The sequence below is a fragment of the Malaya genurostris genome, chromosome 1, assembly GCF_030247185.1.
Source record: "Malaya genurostris strain Urasoe2022 chromosome 1, Malgen_1.1, whole genome shotgun sequence".
In the NCBI taxonomy this organism is placed as follows: domain Eukaryota; kingdom Metazoa; phylum Arthropoda; class Insecta; order Diptera; family Culicidae; genus Malaya; species Malaya genurostris.
The window spans coordinates 91,275,222-91,292,516 of NC_080570.1; the positions used below are offsets into that span (position 1 = coordinate 91,275,222).

The 17,295-nt window shown below is 37.2% G+C and overlaps 1 protein-coding gene and 1 long non-coding RNA gene across 4 annotated transcripts in view; one reads left to right on the plus strand and one right to left on the minus strand.

Annotated features, from left to right (window-relative positions):
• LOC131440702 (histamine H2 receptor-like) overlaps nt 1-4,499 on the minus strand; it is a 65,014-nt gene extending 60,515 nt beyond the window's left edge. Inside the window, exon 1 of one of the 2 annotated variants that reach the window (XM_058612215.1) lies at nt 4,159-4,499. The gene's annotated coding sequence lies outside the window, so the exon portion shown is untranslated. The remainder of the gene's footprint in view (nt 1-4,158) is intronic. The other variant, XM_058612217.1, reaches the window with a different exon arrangement.
• The window catches only part of LOC131440704 (uncharacterized), an 85,566-nt gene extending 68,995 nt beyond the window's left edge, over nt 1-16,571 (plus strand). For both annotated transcript variants that reach the window (XR_009231434.1, XR_009231435.1), the window contains 2 exons: nt 4,523-4,615; nt 16,435-16,571. This is a non-coding gene — a long non-coding RNA (uncharacterized LOC131440704). The remainder of the gene's footprint in view (nt 1-4,522; nt 4,616-16,434) is intronic.
• Nucleotides 16,572-17,295: the final 724 nt, after the last annotated feature.

Sequence of the window (17,295 nt, forward strand, 5' to 3'; positions counted from 1 at the left end):
CGGAATATTCATATCGAAATAAAGAATGCAAGAATACGTCGTTTTCCATTGCCGTTTCTAGATCCTGTTTTGAAAACATGAATCAACGTCAATCATAGATATTTTGTGGTTTCAATTGCGCTTAGTGAAAAGCGCAACATAAGAATATCAAAATAATTCAATTTAGACTCCAAACCGTTCAAAAGGAAACGGTTTTGATCTCTATTTCGCGAATTCAAAAGAAAGAAGAATAACATTGTATATGAAAATTAACGAAGAAAAATTTCTTCATTTTGAGAGCAAAGAACTCAAATTTTGAGTTGAACTTACTCAAATTTTGAACAAAATATTTTTTTCTTATTGTGAGTAAAAATTACTCAAGTTTTGATAATTTCGTCCCTTATCGCAAAAATGAGTAGAAAGGTGGTAACTGAAGTTTAGAGTATGTGAACATTTTATGAATTTGAGTGGTGTGACACTCAATTTTGAGTTATGTCACTCAATTTATGCAACAAAATCAACAACAATACCACCGATGCGGCAATGGATGACGAGACGAACCGCGAACAAACTGCTCCTCAATCCTCGCAGGTGGGAAATGAAAGCTCCTCTCCCCCTAGAAAAAGGGTGACAACGAGATCCAATACAAAAAAAAATATCTAAAAACTCAGCTCAATTGGCCACGTAAAGCTTGTATGCAAACAGGCCTGAATAAAATATCTTTTAAATAAAAAAAGTATGCCGATATTGCTATTTTAACTGAAACTTATCTTAATTTTGAATTTTCCATTTCTATTTCCAATTACAGAATTCACAGGCTCGAAGAGACAACTACCAGAGGATGGGGAGTTGCCATTGCCATTAAACGATCCGTTCAGCACAGGCTTCGGCCTGCCTTTAAATTGCAACTTATAGAAGCCATCGGAATTGAGATTACGACTATGAGACCCATCATCATCATTGCAGCGTACTGCCCTAAACAAGACAATCTTCGAAATGGTACGTGTGCATCATTGAAGCGAGATCAAATTCATCATTGCTAGGGACCTGAACGCACAGCACGCTGTAGGGAAACAAAAGACAGAATCTAAATAGATTCGTACTTGCCGAAGATTACGATCACACAAGTAGAGAAGGCAAATGCGCTAGGCCAGCAGTTTGTGTGTTCTCACAATTTAGAACTCAATAATGTTATTCCACATTAAAGAGCCGTAGCTGATAGCGTAGCTGAGGTTGACCAATCAGACAGCTTGGTAGAGAGTAGAGTCACTACGAATGAATACGAATATCCAAAAATATGAAGGCCCCCGGTTTGACAACACTTTCAACATTGAGCTGAAACATTTGAGTATTCGCTCATTTGTTTTTTTAGCTAAAATTTTTAACAGGTGCTGGGAGCTTGGCTACTTCTCTTCAATGTGGAAGTTAGCTAAAGTTATCCCAGATTTTAAACCGGGGAAAATTCCTTCCTTTTCCAAGAGCTATCAGTCCATCAGCTTACTCTCTGCCCTATCCAAGCTGTTTGGAAAATCAATACAAATGCGTATTCTTGCTATCGCAGATGAACAGGACATATTACTGGAAGAAAAGTTTGGGTTCCGGAAAGGAAGATGCACCATCCACCAACTCACAAGGGTAAACAACGTCATCCATCAAAACAAATCAGTGTCCAGAACGACTGCCATGGCCATATTGGATATTGAACAGGCATTCGATAATGTGTGGCACGATGGCCTGGTGTTTAAACTGCATCGGTATAATTTTCCGATGTATCTTATTAAAAATATCTTGCAGATAGAGCATTCCAGGTTTCTCTGAACAATGCACTTTCAGAAAGATTTACTATTCCTGCTGGTGTAGCCTAAGGAAGTATCCTATCCCATCCTATACAACATTTTTACATCATACATCCCACCTTTTCCGAGTGGTGGTGTTCTGTCACAATTTGCTGATGACACTGTCATTATTTACAAAGGTCGTGTTTCCACATACAAGATCTCCAAAACTTGTTTCATCAGACGAATGCCGAATACGATTCGGCGATGAGGTCATCCAATGGTCCGACGAAGTTATCTATCTAGGACTCACCTTTGACAGACATATGATATTCAGATCACATGTTTAAGATTAATAAACAGATATTTAGGCAAAAAAATGCAAAAAAAAATCAAATTCATCATTTCTTATATTGCTATAGACGGAACTGGATGTCGAGGTGAAATTCTCCTACAAACATCAGTAAGAACAAACCAAGTATAAAGCGTGAAACGCTCAGGTCGTCCTCTCATTTGAAATTCGGTCGTCGGAGGCAGCAGTCACCGCTAGTAATGAGAGCAGACTTTCTGCGTGGCACAAAACCTCAAACATTCAGGTCGTGCTCTTATTTGGACTTCGGTCATCAGGAGGAGCAGGAGACAATGAAAGCAGATCTTCTGCGTACTATAAAGCCTCAAACGCTCAGGTCACAGAGCCAGTTTTCCTTCATAGAAGATCGATCGCATTATCCTGCTGCTGGTCGTTTTCATTGGAGCAAAATACAACGAGAAATGGGCAATGAAAACCATTATATAAAATCAGCCATCCTTATGGCTCCAAATGTTATCTAAAGAACTATAAAGATTGCTTCTTCGCATATCAGAAATTAAAACCATCAGTGTAGTGCAAATTTTGGCTTTGTGTAATTTTTGCAGTGCAAAATTTGCAAAAGTGTTAATTATCGTTTATATACAAACAGTGTTTGATATCGTAGAATTACGCAATTTGGCCCGTCCGAATGCGAGTTCAGTTTTATTCATCCATCCAACCCAATCGTTGCGCAAATTTCCAATGATAAGTAATGGCGGAATAGCAACCAGCAAAAACAAGCCAGATTTATTCTCTTCCGCGAGTCGCTCAGGCAGACACATATTATGCATAGCTTTTAACTCTTCAGGCATTACATGCTTTGCTATCGCCGTTCTTGAATCATTCGCAGGAGGTGAACATTAATGAGTTGCATGAAGCGAATTACAGCAACCTTTATCAACGTACCAAAAATGGATTTTAAGGAGTGTCAAACGAAAATGCTTCATATATCCGAAACTTTTTGTGTAAGACTACAGATTCTACGTCAAAGTTTTCCTCGTTAGAAAGTCTAAAACATTGTAGAAAACATCGTTTTTTTCTATCTCTCAATGGAAAAAAGTTGTTGCAATGAACTTTTATTATGGTGGGCTTTGCACATTTTTTATTATGATCAAATTACAAGATATATTTTTGTGAATAAGTTCTCCGAAGAAACTATGTGTATTGGATCAACTGTTTAGCGCTAGTGAATTAAGTTCGTGTTTTTTATAGTTTTTATCGATTCAAACCACTGTGCACTAAGTGGATTGAAACAGGTTTTGTTTTTAATTTACACAATCAAACGACTAACAAGTTTATCAAAATGTGGAAAAGGGAAAAAGCCGGGAAATCTTTAGTCACATTCACATGATCGTGGCAACGTCTTTAACATTATCCGACCACATTTTTTCGATCCCAGTGAAACTCAACATTTAAACTTGTGGAAATTGTGCGAGATGCTCTCCAATGGTTGAAGTTAGAAAAATTGTATATTACTTTTACGTTTTAATGGGTCCGCGGCAAGATTTATTTTTGTGCCCCTAACAAACTGAATGAAATTTCTTTTTAGTCCCGTCAAGGGCCCCTTAAGACCGTGCCCTTCTGTAAAAGCGGTCCTGATATTACCCAAAAAAAACTTTGTCGTCGAAAACGGAACGTTTTGTAACGTAAAGGCAAATAGTCGAGTAGATGGCATTGATTCCGACTATTTTCTTTGATATGTCCACACAATTCTAAATCATTAAACAACTTTCTTTAGTTTTCCTTTTTAATTACGAATTCCAACCAAACATTTGTATACGTCAATCTCTGATCAATAATTAACACATTCTTAGTATAACAGTGAATAATTTCATTATCCACAATTATCTACGGTTTCTAAATCGCACATGAGTAATCAAAGTACTAACGACATTTGTTGATGATTTAAATAGTGTATCTGAATTTTCTTCTGATGAGTGAAGGAAAAATGCTATTTAAGATAGCTGCTCAGATAGAAGTGTGAATCACGAACGATTATAAGAATTTGAGGTGGATGTAAACTGTGAGTCGATGAGCGCTCAATTATATACTTACATGGTGCTTCTTTACAGTACGAGGTTGAAGAAAATCCCAATCCAATACTGCTGATATTAATAGTGAACTTATTTTCACAGCTACTGAGCACTCTTTACAGAAATTTCGAATGCTGGTGAAAATCGCATCTCCAACTAAACTCGAAAAAGCACTGCTTTTACGCAAAATCCTTAAAAAGCGGTTTAACTTTTACTACACTCAATACAAACTGCTGTCATTAGAAAGTCAGCAACAGTTAAAACAATTAGTAACTGAGACGGTCTTGTTTTCTGTCAATTAACTTAGTTTATTTTCAGAACGGATACAACCAAATCGAGAGATACCTGCTGACTGACTAGATTTTCCTCTCATTATGTACACACAGGAAATGCAAACATTGAAACCTACTGGAATAGAGCATGACTTTCAATACAAAGGGGAAAACCAGCGCATGCTTAGAAGCATACTTAATCAACAGGTAATACAATTCAGATTTATAGCAACAGCAAACTATCTTTTATTTTTGATGTACTCACTGTTCATAAGGGATGATTAGATAAGGATTTGGTGAACATGACATCCCTTAGTTAATGTCATCTTCACAGCTTTCTTTCGTATTATTGTTGTTGATCAATATATAAAAATTAAAATAATATTAAAACAAATAATTTGGAGTCTCAAATTCATGCCAATACACTTGAACGTACTAAAAATATCAAGAAATTGTGAGCATCCTGTCTTGATATAACGGATATAACATATGTTACAATACATAAGGCTTTTTCAATTTTATACTGTAAAGCCTATTTTTGCTTATACTTGTCTTTTTTCCTATTTCGCGCAGAAAGGCTATGCAATCGCTTGAAAACTCCACCAGAAAATTTAATGTATAAATGCAATCAGATCATCAAGTTAAGTGGTATCTGTGTGTGTATGTGTTTTAGGGTATTTGTGCCCGAAACCCAACCCTAACTCGAACCCGATGGGTATTGGTTGAGTTCAGGTACAGAAAAAATATGTTTGTTCGGGTCGGGTCGGGTTTTTTCATTTTCGATTCGGGTTCGGATTTGAAAATAGGCTTACGCGATCTAGTATGTATGTGTATGTAACACTAACTTGGGATATATATATATATATATATATATATATATATATATATATATATATATATATATATATATATATATATATATATATATATATATATATATATATATATATATATATATATATATGTATATATATATATATATATATATATATATATATATATATATATATATATATATATATATATATATATATATATATATATATATATATATATATATATATATATATATATATATATATATATATATATATATATATATATATATATATATATATCTATATATATATATATATATATATATATATATATATATATATATATATATATATATATATATATATATATATATATATATATATATATATATATATATATATATATATATATATATATATATATATACATATATATATAACAGATTGCAACACAGATTTTTAAAGTTGAAACACAGATTTCGAAATGGCATCTCTGTTGGAAATTGTAAGCGAAGCAACCCTTGAAATAATGAAGCGATCGCTGACATGAAAATTTTCATTCATTCCAATTAAGACTCACGAAGCAAACGGTCACTAGAAATAAATTGTTCTTACCAGTTTTTTATCTTTCATTCCGACCGGTCATTTCATTAGGTTATGGGCTCTTCAGTGACGGTGAAACGGTGCTGGAATCCCACAGCTGAACGGAAGCAACTATGAAAACTGACGGTTCCGAGCTCTTTCTGAAAGCTGCTGAAGTTCCGGAAGCGCTTACGGAAAAAAAAATCCTGCTGAAGGTGAACCGAGAAACAAGTTCTTGAAGATGGACCGAAAAGCGAAATCGTTGCTGGTAGAATTTGTCGGCCATGAATGCCTGGGAATCGTCCAAGACAAAGAAAGTGTTCAAGCAATGTGAAAGGCGTTAGAAGACAGTTTTGCAAAGAAATCTGTGACAAATCAGACTCTATTACGCAAGCAACTGTCAAGGTTACGAATGAAGAATGACTCACCTATGCGAAATCACTTCTCGACATTCGACGAGTTGGTACGACAGCTCAAGTCTGCAGGAGCAGAACTGGAGGAAAACAATCTGGTTTCCCTGCTATTCCTGACGCTTCCAGACAGTTATGATCCCTTAGTAACTGCTCTGGAAAATATTGATGAAAAAGAACTGATTTTGGAGATCGTGACACAACGGTTGCAAAGAGAGGAATCAAAACGCGCTGATAGAGCGGACTCATCTGAAGAAAAGCATGCTGCGTTTGTTGGAGGTCGAAGTAAGAAACTCATACCGTTTTCGTTTTTGAACCTAGACGCGGGCTACTCTGACTCCGAGTAAAACGAACACGTTTTACGCGCCCTAAACAACAACTCATGAAAAAAAGATAAAATAAACAAACTCGGCTGGATGCGTGGTGCGACCCGAAAAAATTTTCAGAGCGAAACTACACGATTGGAGTCCGCTCTAGAGCGACCTCAGGTTGCTAAAACAAACATATTAAACGTTGTTTGGGCGACTCTGGGTCAGCTTTCGGGCTGCTCTGATCAATAAACGAAAACGGTATCAGAAAGTTTACCGGAAATGCCATCGTTGCGGTAAAACCGGTCATATGGAAAGCTATGAAGCTAGTCCAGTCGTGAACACAAATAATGCAATATTTATTGTCGATTCTGGATGCAGTGACCACATGGTGAACAACATAGGATACCTACAATCGGTGCACAAGCACAAACAACCGTTTGTTGTTGACGTTGCCAAGGATGGTGTGTCATTGGTTGGCGAATACGAAGGTATCGTCACAGACTAACAGACAGGACACTCAAATTAGATTCTTCAATTATTTTAATGGTTATTTCGAATATTCCTTTATTTGGGACAGTACTCACATGTGTCATGATGGCGCCACGATACCCTATCAAAAACATCCTGTCTGTCATCCAGACTGTTTATTTTTTTCATTTACCAACAGAGTTGCCATTCATACAGAATTACCTGTAATGTATTGATTTGTATACGCCCATGCGAATTTCATGCAGGATACAGAATTAATACATATTGCCAAAACTATATACATAATTGTGCCTACTTCTCATCCTTCAACGTAATACAAAATCGAACCCGTTTTGTTGCAATATTTACTTGCTTTTAGTCTGCCGCCACTTAATTTCGGGTGAAAACTACCAACACAATAAAAAATAATCTAGATGAACAACGTTGAGTCAAATAAATGGTTACCTTCCAACATCGCGAAAATGTAAAATATATCATCAACGAAATCCAATAATTTATTGTGACGATTCATTTTCAAATATTTTGATGAAATCAGGCATCCCTGCAAGCATCTGATCGGTGTTGACAAACGAGGGGAAACCTACTAGTAAAAAAACTTTTACATAACACAAGGGGTGTACAGATAGTAAATAGTTCGCGCAGTATAATATAGGTGGAACTAGTGCATCACGAAAAATTATTTTTATAAAAATTTACTCATACTGTCATGTCTGTTAGTCTGTGCTTCCAACATCGCGAAAAAGTTAAATATATTATCAACGTAATCCAATAATTTATTGTGACGATTCATTTTCAAATATTTTGATGAAGTCAGGCATCCCTGCAAGCAGCTGATCGGTGTTGACAAACGAGGGGAAATCAAAAAGTAAAAAAACTTTTACATAACACAAGGGGTGTACAGATAGTAAATAGTTCGCGCAGTACAATATAGATGGAACTAGTGCATCACGAAAAATTATTTTCATAAGAATTTACTCATACTGTCATGTCTGTTAGTCTGTATTATCGTGAAGGGTTTCACGAAACATGGTGTGCGGTTTGAAATGCAGCATGTTGTATACTTACCTGGAATTGCAGTTGTCCAATTGAAACGGAATCTTTACGAACTCGAACTAAAGCTTCAGATGAACGATGGTTCTGTGAACCTGGAGGTGCACGATGGAGGTGAGTATGTGAGCCATAGACACCCTGGGCAAGCATGAAATGGCAACAGGACTTGAACCGAAGCCGAAACAAATTAGTTTCTGCGACACGTGTGTGCAAGGTAAGCAATGCATAGAATCGTTCTATAGTCCTCGAGAGAGAGCCACTCGTCCGTTAAAACGGGTGCATTCTGACGTTAGCGGACCAATCGATCCTCCAGCTTGGGACGGATCTAGATATTTTGTCTCGTTCATCGAAGACTTTACTCACTTCGCCTATATACAGCAAATTAGTAAGAAATCGGAAGTATTCGAACGCTTTAAGGAGTATAAAGACAGATGATTGGGTACACGCCGAACGGATATCGTCTTGAAGATCACACATCTAGGAAGGTGTTCATTGCTCGTGATGTAAAATTCAATGAGATGTGCTTCTCTTTTCGTGAAGATTGCGATACTGAGAAAAATAAACAGTTGGTCATACCCCTACGTTATCAGCAAGAGGGGGAAGAAACAAATAGCTAACCTGCCAGAAGCGAACTGTGATGCTGAAGATAGGGCCGCATCGATTTCCATCGGGGAATCTAGTGGCAAATCGATATTAATAAGTTGGACCCAGTCGGTGCGATAATAGTTCCTACGGGGTTGAATAGGCACTGTTTCTGGTGAAGATCCCAACGTCAATATTACTGGAAAATGGTCGGAAGAGAGCTCGTTGAAGACAACCGGAGAGCTGTCTATGGCGATGTTACTGATGAATATATCCAAAATGAATGAACTCCCGATCTGCAAAGTCGCGTTGGTTGATCCGGAGTGAGGATATTGTACTGTTCAGCTTCGTAATCTTCGGCAAGTACTAATCCGTTTCGGTTGTCGGGTCCCCAGCAATGTTGAATTTGTTCTGTCGTCGTGTGAGCAGAGACAGATCACGCTTCAATGATGCACACGTACCATCTCGAAGATTGGTTTGTTTGGGGCAGTACGCTGCAATGATGAAGATGGGTTCCATCGTCGTTGTAATCTCAATTCCGATGGCTTCTATAAGTTGCAATTTAAAGGCTGAAACAGTTGTGAAAATCATTCGAATTACTACTTATGAAACCAACTCAAAACCTGAAAGGATTATGTTCCACATCGGTTTTTTCAACTGACTCTACAATAAGTTCATTTGAGTAGTTTCATTTCCGGTTTCTGCTTGAAAATATTACTGCTATGAAACATTTCAGACACGAAACTTGTTGCACATCATACAAGCAAGATACGCTTTTTCAATCACACAATCGTTACGAGAAGAGTAAATAAATATAATGCTAGATTAATGTTTGCTGCTTGGGTGGCAACTCCCTCTCCTCTGGTGTTGTCCTATCGAGCCTGTTAATCCTGTAATTGGAAATAAAAATAGAAATTTCAGGTTTAAGATGAGTTTCAGTTAAAATAGCAATATCGGCATTCTTCTCTTGAAGAAAGTCAGATAACTCAGCAGTTTTGCTCCTGAGTGAGCAAGCATTCCAATTCACTACAACCAACTCATTATATTGCATATTTGATGATGAATTTGCCTAAGGCGTTGATTTGATCTAACCGCGTTCTGCAGTTTCGTAGTTTTATTGTCATTGTTTCAAAAATGACGATCAGTTGTTCAGCAAAGAATAAGTCACCAGAGTCATCCTTTGCTTGTGGTTGATTATTGCCCCACCCAGGAGAGATTTTGGAGGAAGAATCTTTTTGTGATCCAGCGGCTGAATCTTTTGGATTGGATATGGAATAACGATTTTATCGTTTTCAGTTGACTCGTGGTGATGGAGCTCTTCTCCAGATGAATCAAGTACAGTTGATCTCGATACTTTTTGTCCGTGCTATGTCGTTTCATTTTAAACACCATCACAGGCTTTAGTCCAGTCTCCGACAGTGCCTGCTTTAGTTCAGCTTTCATCATGTCGGGTAGTCCTCGAAGTACAACCTTCATAGGTTTGCTGGCGGCAATATCGTTTGCTGGCGGCAATTTCTGCTTCAGTTACAATTCCACTGAATTGTAGTGATTGAAAGCCGGAACAGTTATTTTGTAGCCTTCAGTACATAAACGGATTGTTGCCTGTAGTCCTTTGTTGATCAGCGTGTTGAAATCCGAGCTTAGAGTTGGGGGGAAGCCCATCAGGTAGAAAGGCGACATTTTTTTCTTCTTCTGCAGTTCCTCTTCGACATCAACTGGCAGATCAGTGTATTGGTTGTTACTCAGCAAACGGTCGTTTACCTGTACATCACTTGGCTTCAGACGCTTAGCATCCTTTGGATCCTTCTCGGATCTATGGGGCGTTTTACACATAGCTTGGGTGATATGACGAATTTAATGATTGCAGAGTTTGTTACCATTTTGTAACTTGTGTACATAGCGGAGAGCCGTCATAGATCTAAGTCTGATTACGTTAAACTATTTAAGTAGCATCGGTGGATATTGAAACGTTGCGTCGTACCAACAACGCAGTACCCAATGCAAAAGTTCTTAGTCGCATACGGCAACCCGATTGCGCTGGTATTAAAAGAAATTTTTCGTATGCTCAAGCCCTAGCTGAGCTTATCGATCTACTAATCTAACGCGTGATGATGATGCAAAATTTGAAACTTGCCGCGAAATAAGGATCTTCCTCTCGAGGCAGTTTGTTTTGTTTTTTTTTCTTCAAGTCTTCAACATGCAGTAACCAAGGTTTTGGTAACTGTTATTCAAAACTAGAGATGGGCAATTCGCTCCTGAGCTGTTCCAGTGAATCGAATCATTGAAGTGAGCTGACAGCTCACAGCTCTTTTCAAAAGAACCGCAGCTCATCAGCTCACTCATTTGCTACCCAGTTCACTGCATTATGACGAAGGGAACACGCTACGAACTGATCGGATCTTCGGCTCTTTAAGAGATTCAATTTAGTCGACATCAATTAAAGATAAACTAATTCGCATTGCATTCATTGCATCATTGCAAATCAATGATTCAATTTCGATCATGCATATGAAAGAAAACCGGTGCATAAGAAAAGCGGCGCACAAAATGAACCTTAAGTTCAAACTGAAAGAGCTGATGAGCTGATACATCGAATCGATTCACTTTGGTGAGCTGATCGGTTCGGAGCTGTTCACCAAAATGAGCTGTTTTTCACGCCTCTATTCAAAACTAATAATTGATCAACTTGTGTTGCTAGTTTTAATAGTTTTTCAGATAATTTCATTTTGACATTACCAGTTACTGAGGGGTAGTTAAATTTGCGATACAGTTTTGATAGGCGAGTGGCAGGTCGTGTCCAAGCTCAGCGAAGACCACGACGTTAGATTAACAAAAAAAGAAGAGATAGCGATTCTAGAATCCTGAAACCTAGAAATCGTTGGAGCTTCACGTCGAGTACCTGTGGAAAGCAGAACACGACTAACAGGTAGATCTGAGATTTTATTTCATTTCAAATCAAAGTATATTGTCGTTTTATCACAGACTAATAGACATAACACTATGAGTAAATCCTTATAAAAATCAGTTTTCGTGGGACACTAACTTCACCTGCGCTGCGCTAACTATTTACTATCGGTACACCCCTTGTGTTATGTAAACGTTTTTTCACTAATCTAAAAACTTTTGTTAACGACGCATATCGATTGCGTCTTCCTTATTTTCAATTAGAATTTCCTTGCTTCATCGGATTGTATTCCGATTACGATTCAGTCTCTAATCAACGCATCTTTCATAGAATTACACGTTTTTACCAATTTTTACAATCTTCTCACAAATTTAGTTTATGAAACGAATATCTCATACGTTTCGTTTATCTACGGTAAACAAAATGCTTCTAAAGCAGAAAAATCGCCACCGGTGTGATTTGTCCTTTCACTGGTAACAGTGTATTAAGCAATTTCACTGCATCTAATCCCAAGAATTGTTTTAGTAACGCTACTTTCACTGGATCCGGTTTGTTATCATTTCCGTCGTAATACCGACTAATTACTTTATAATAATTTTCCGTACTATGCTCGTACGATAATTTTTATGGAAAGTGTAGTGTACTTCTGACACCATGTTTTCAGATGTGATGTGCCCCGAAAGCAATGGACTAGTTGTCAGCTTTTGTTTTGCCTTTCCCATATAGAAAGGTTATGCAATCACTTGAAAAACCGACTAGTGAAAATTGGCCCGGAGGGCCACGTGTCATATATCATTCGACTCAGTTCATCGAGCTGAGCAATGTCTGTGTGTGTGTGTGTGTGTGTGTGTGTGTGTGTGTGTGTGTGTGTGTGTGTGTATGTGTGTGTGTGTGTGTGTGTGTGTGTGTGTGTGTGTGTGTGTGTGTCAAATAATCTCACTAGGTTTTCTCGGGGATGGCTGAACCGATTTTGACAAAATTAGATTCAAATGAAAGGTCTCGTAGTACCATACGGAATTCCTGAATTTCATCCGGATCCGACTTCCGGTTCTGGAGTTATAGGGTGAAGTGTGTTCAATATTGTACACCGTCACTTAAACCGGCGAAACAAAACACGTAAAAAATTTTCTAAACTGGTATCAAAACTACACAAAACGATAGTCATTATCAGTAGGCAAACAAATCGATTCCGGCTATCCTGGTTCCCGGTATCCGGTTCCGGAAGTTCCTGAAATAGTGGTCATATATACCAAAATGGATCTCACTCACTTTGCTCAAGGATGGTTTGACCGATTTCCACAAACTTAGATTCTACTGGAACCATAACTGTTATTCCCAATCTTAGAATCACTTGAAAGGTCTTATGGTCCTACCAAAAATTACTGCTTATTTTCTGATGCAACAAACATTTAAATCGTAAATCGTAACTTAGAGTGATTAATATATCAACTTACACTTTTGTTTGTTCAATTTTTTTTTTTCAAAATACTAAATAAATATTTTTATCTCGATTTATGTATTTTAGCACTACCATTTTTAGCACTCGCATTTATAATATTCCGAATATTTACACACCACAATCAAGCCCTGGTATATTACTTTTTATAGTATCCAATGAGTCAGTGCCCTTTATTTGTAGTTGAGTGCAGTATCTAATATTATTAATTATCAATACTTAAGCTTGAATTGTTGGAATTCACCAATAAAATAAATCTATATATATAAAAATGCAGAGATCATTCTTTGTAATCGCATCACGTAAAAACGGATGGACGGATTGAGATGCTTTTTTTTTTGTTTGATCAGTTTTTACCCCCATCGGGTTCGTACATCAAAAAAATTAGGAAAACTTACCGGAAAAGTGGGAAAAACCAATAAAGTTATTTTGTATGGACAATGGAATTTTCCACCGGAAAAGTCGCCAATGATTGCTAGATCATTGATAGGTGTTTGGCGCATAACGAGTTGCATAAGTGTTTGGCCGTCGAAGAAAGGAATACTAGATCGTTGAAAGAATCTTTTGGCGCGCAACGAGTTGATTTGTGTGAAGTGCATGCTTGATTCATGTGGTTCGTCATTCCGAGCCACGTGCTTAATTGGGTATCAACATTGTTGCCTACTAAATGACTAGTGGAATTCCTGAATGTGTGTAATGGAGTCAGATGAATACTATTGGTCATTGGGAATCAACAAAAAGTTTGTGCTCTAGAAGCGCTGAAGTCAAACTAAGAGATTTTTATGAATTTTGCTTTCGAATGATTTAGATTACACGAAGCGCACATAATAAGTGGTAATTAGATATCAATATTCAAGATGGATTGATACTATTTCTCTAAATTGTATACAACATCGTTAATCTGGTAGATGATGCTACAAGAACTCTCTGCCTCTCAATGCATGAACCGTGAAAGATTTTTTCTACATTATTTCGCTCCATCTCCATTTCGAGAATTGCTTCAGAGCGAATCCCTACCTCAACGTGCTAACCCGTGATGTTCAGAAAATGTCGAGAGAAAATCGTTTTCGAACTGGTGTCCATTCTGTGTTAAATGGACCATGCAGGTGTGCGCCCCGGGTTGGCGGTTCAATGCATAGGACGCTGGTCTTACAAGCCAGTTGTCGTATGTTCGAGCCCCGACCTGGAAGGATTCTTAGTGTCAGTAGGATCCATAGTACTAGCCATGCAATGATTCTGTACACTAAGAATCGGCTGCGAAGTTTGTTGAAACAGAAAGGCCAAATTCCACAAAAGGAATGTAATGCCAGGACTTTGCTTTGCTAGGTGTTTTGTTACTGAGATGATATTCGTCTCTCTTTGATGGCACTGATTGAATCGTGTGAAGAGTTGCTAGAGAGCGTTCTTTGATACGATAAAAGCCATTCTTGCTGAGAAGAATGCTAAAATTGGTAAGTTCAATATCAACTTAAAATGTAAGCGTCGTCTCTCCAAGGCACCAGAAGTTCCTTCGTATCTAAAAATATCCACTTTATTAGAACTCTAAAGTACGTGTGGTACTTTTTGGCAACTTGAACGTACAGAACAAGTTTTTAGAAAACATTATCGATGCTTAAAAGCTGTACACATGTTCACATTAATTTTGAGTGATGTTTCTTTTTTTGGGCTAAAGCGAATGTGTGTCGAATTCCTTTGATTGTAATCAGCAGTTAAGTAATCAGCAAAATATTGGAGAAAAACGTTAACCACTTAGTCGTTTGACCATTCTGCTCTTCGAACACATAAATGCGAACAAATAGTTTTTGGGCGAGACGAAGTTCGACGGGTCAGCTAGTATTCAAATAAAATTTCATGCATGAAACGCGCGCCAAATTTTCTGGTCATTGACGGGTGGAAAAATTGCTCTGCTTTATAAGTACTTATACTGTTCATTTGAACATTTCAATTTTGTTTTATCATTACATAAATAAGGTCAAAGATAGAATAAATCTTTTTTTTTCTCCTAACATAAAGGTAAAGCAGAATTAAACCGACATAAATCTACTAATAGAGTTTGTTATTTTAAACAAGCTCTATTTCTTTGCATGAGAAGAAAATACTCATACTCATTAGATTTATGATGCATCTAACCTAAAATCATATTTTCATATTCAATAATATAATATAATTTTAAGACACTGCTCAAGCTCTAAGATGCCAAGGGTATTTTCTAATAATAATTAACGACTAACTTAAAACTAGAATAGTATCATTAAGTAATTTTGTATCGGATTCGCGGATTCTCGAAAATTCAGATTTCAGCTGGCGAGCGGCAGTGGCCGGTGAATTGAATATAGCATGGAGTCTTCCAGATGGTGTTGGTAAATATCTATGTTGGCCGCATCCTTCGGTCCGTGTGGGTCCGTGGGAAACAGTGCCAGGCTACGAAGGCCCGGTGTGTGGCCCGCATGCAACGGTCTTCCGGGGGCGGTGATGTAACATAAGAGAATGAAAGAGAAGTAAATATTGTGGAAAACGGGGTATAAAGGGGGTGTGGAAACAAGATGTCTAAAAACGACAGAGATCTAATTAGTTGTAATGGAGATGGTGAAAAGACAGGGGAAGGGGGGACGAAAAAGTTAGTGACAAAAAAAAGATCTTGTTATTTCCGATGAAGATGGTGAACAGGGACGGGGATCGAAAGAATCGGGCGGATGTTAGTGTCGAGCCTGTAGGTGGAGGTTATACTTTCTGAGCGAGGTATAATAGATTACACTTGTATTTTAGGTAATGGTAAATGAGAAGCATATATGAACTATCCCGACTCACCAAAACATACCGAACCGGAACCTCAGATGGTCTACCTCGGGCCTTAAGGGATTCCAGTAGCTTCGACCTTGCGTCGCGATCCTACACGCGCGACCACACGACATGCTCGATGTCATGATAACCGTTGCCACAGGTGCAGAGACAAGAGATTTAAAGTCTCTCTGTAATGTTTGTATCCATTTGTCGATGTACAAATAACTTGCTCTGTAAACGTGTTCGATAATCGAAATTATGTTCAGCTAATGTCTACTTAACTCCAGGATTTATGTTATTTGCAAGTGTAAACATACACATGTGCTCCGGCGAACAATACAAATGTCATTTTTAATATTATTCGTTAACACATTGTTCCAAAAGGTTAATACTGGAACTGATAATCACCCTATTCTATATTTCCATCGAATCGGATTATGCCGTTCGAATGTAAAAATTTGCATTCTGTATTTCGATCGAATAATGTTTTTGTATGGAAAATACGAATTCGATCAAGAACAGAATCCAAATTTCGCATTCGTTCGGAATATTTCGATTCGAACGAAATTCAGAATAAACTTTTTATACCATATATTTATTATTAATATTGTATCTTGATATTTACTACATATTTTTCTTTAGGCAGCTGCCAGGTACTTTGTCTTGGAATAGGTTAACACACGCAGAAGCACAAAACGTCAAAGGTAACTATCGACAACGAATGTAACAGCGACTGAATTGTCACGTCGGAATGTAGTACCAACATTGTTTTGCAAGCGAAAACATAATTGATGGGCCAAAATTTATAAATTTAGAAGTAAATCGAATTTATGTTAAATAAGCAGTAAGAATAAATGTAAAAATATTTGCTTCAGATAGATTGTTCTCAGATGGGAAAAACAACCATATTATTTTTTTTAAAAACTCAATGTAAATACTGGTCTAATCTTTTGTAGAAACATTTTATTTTTGGCACAAATTTCTCATATTCAATTTGATGTATGGAAACATGAAATAATTTTCCGATGGATATTAATTTGTCAGACGAAACTGCATATTTATTATTTTTGAGCTCGATATCTGAAAATCATTATGAGGCAACAGTGTTTTCATAATAAACTATTGAATTATTTCTTTTTGGTACCAAGTTGCCGTTTTCTTCTTTTTCTGAATTCCTTTGATAGACGTCCATTTGATACTTCAACAGATGTAGGTAACGATTTTTGATAAATGTCAAAAAAAATGTTTTCTGGTAGTGGCGTTGTTCGCTGTCCTTCACGAAAATCGTTCATGATAGTCTCTAAATAACGTTCCCTACGTAAAAACGTTCCATCTATGATGTGTGCTTTGCACATATCCTCTACCATATTGTAAATCCACAATACGACAATATCTCGGGTTGATACTGTAAATTGTGCAAAAATCTCTGTCAAATCCATCAAAGCCTCGTAAAATAGTACTACGCATCTTTCATAGATATTCTGAAATCCTATGCTAATACGG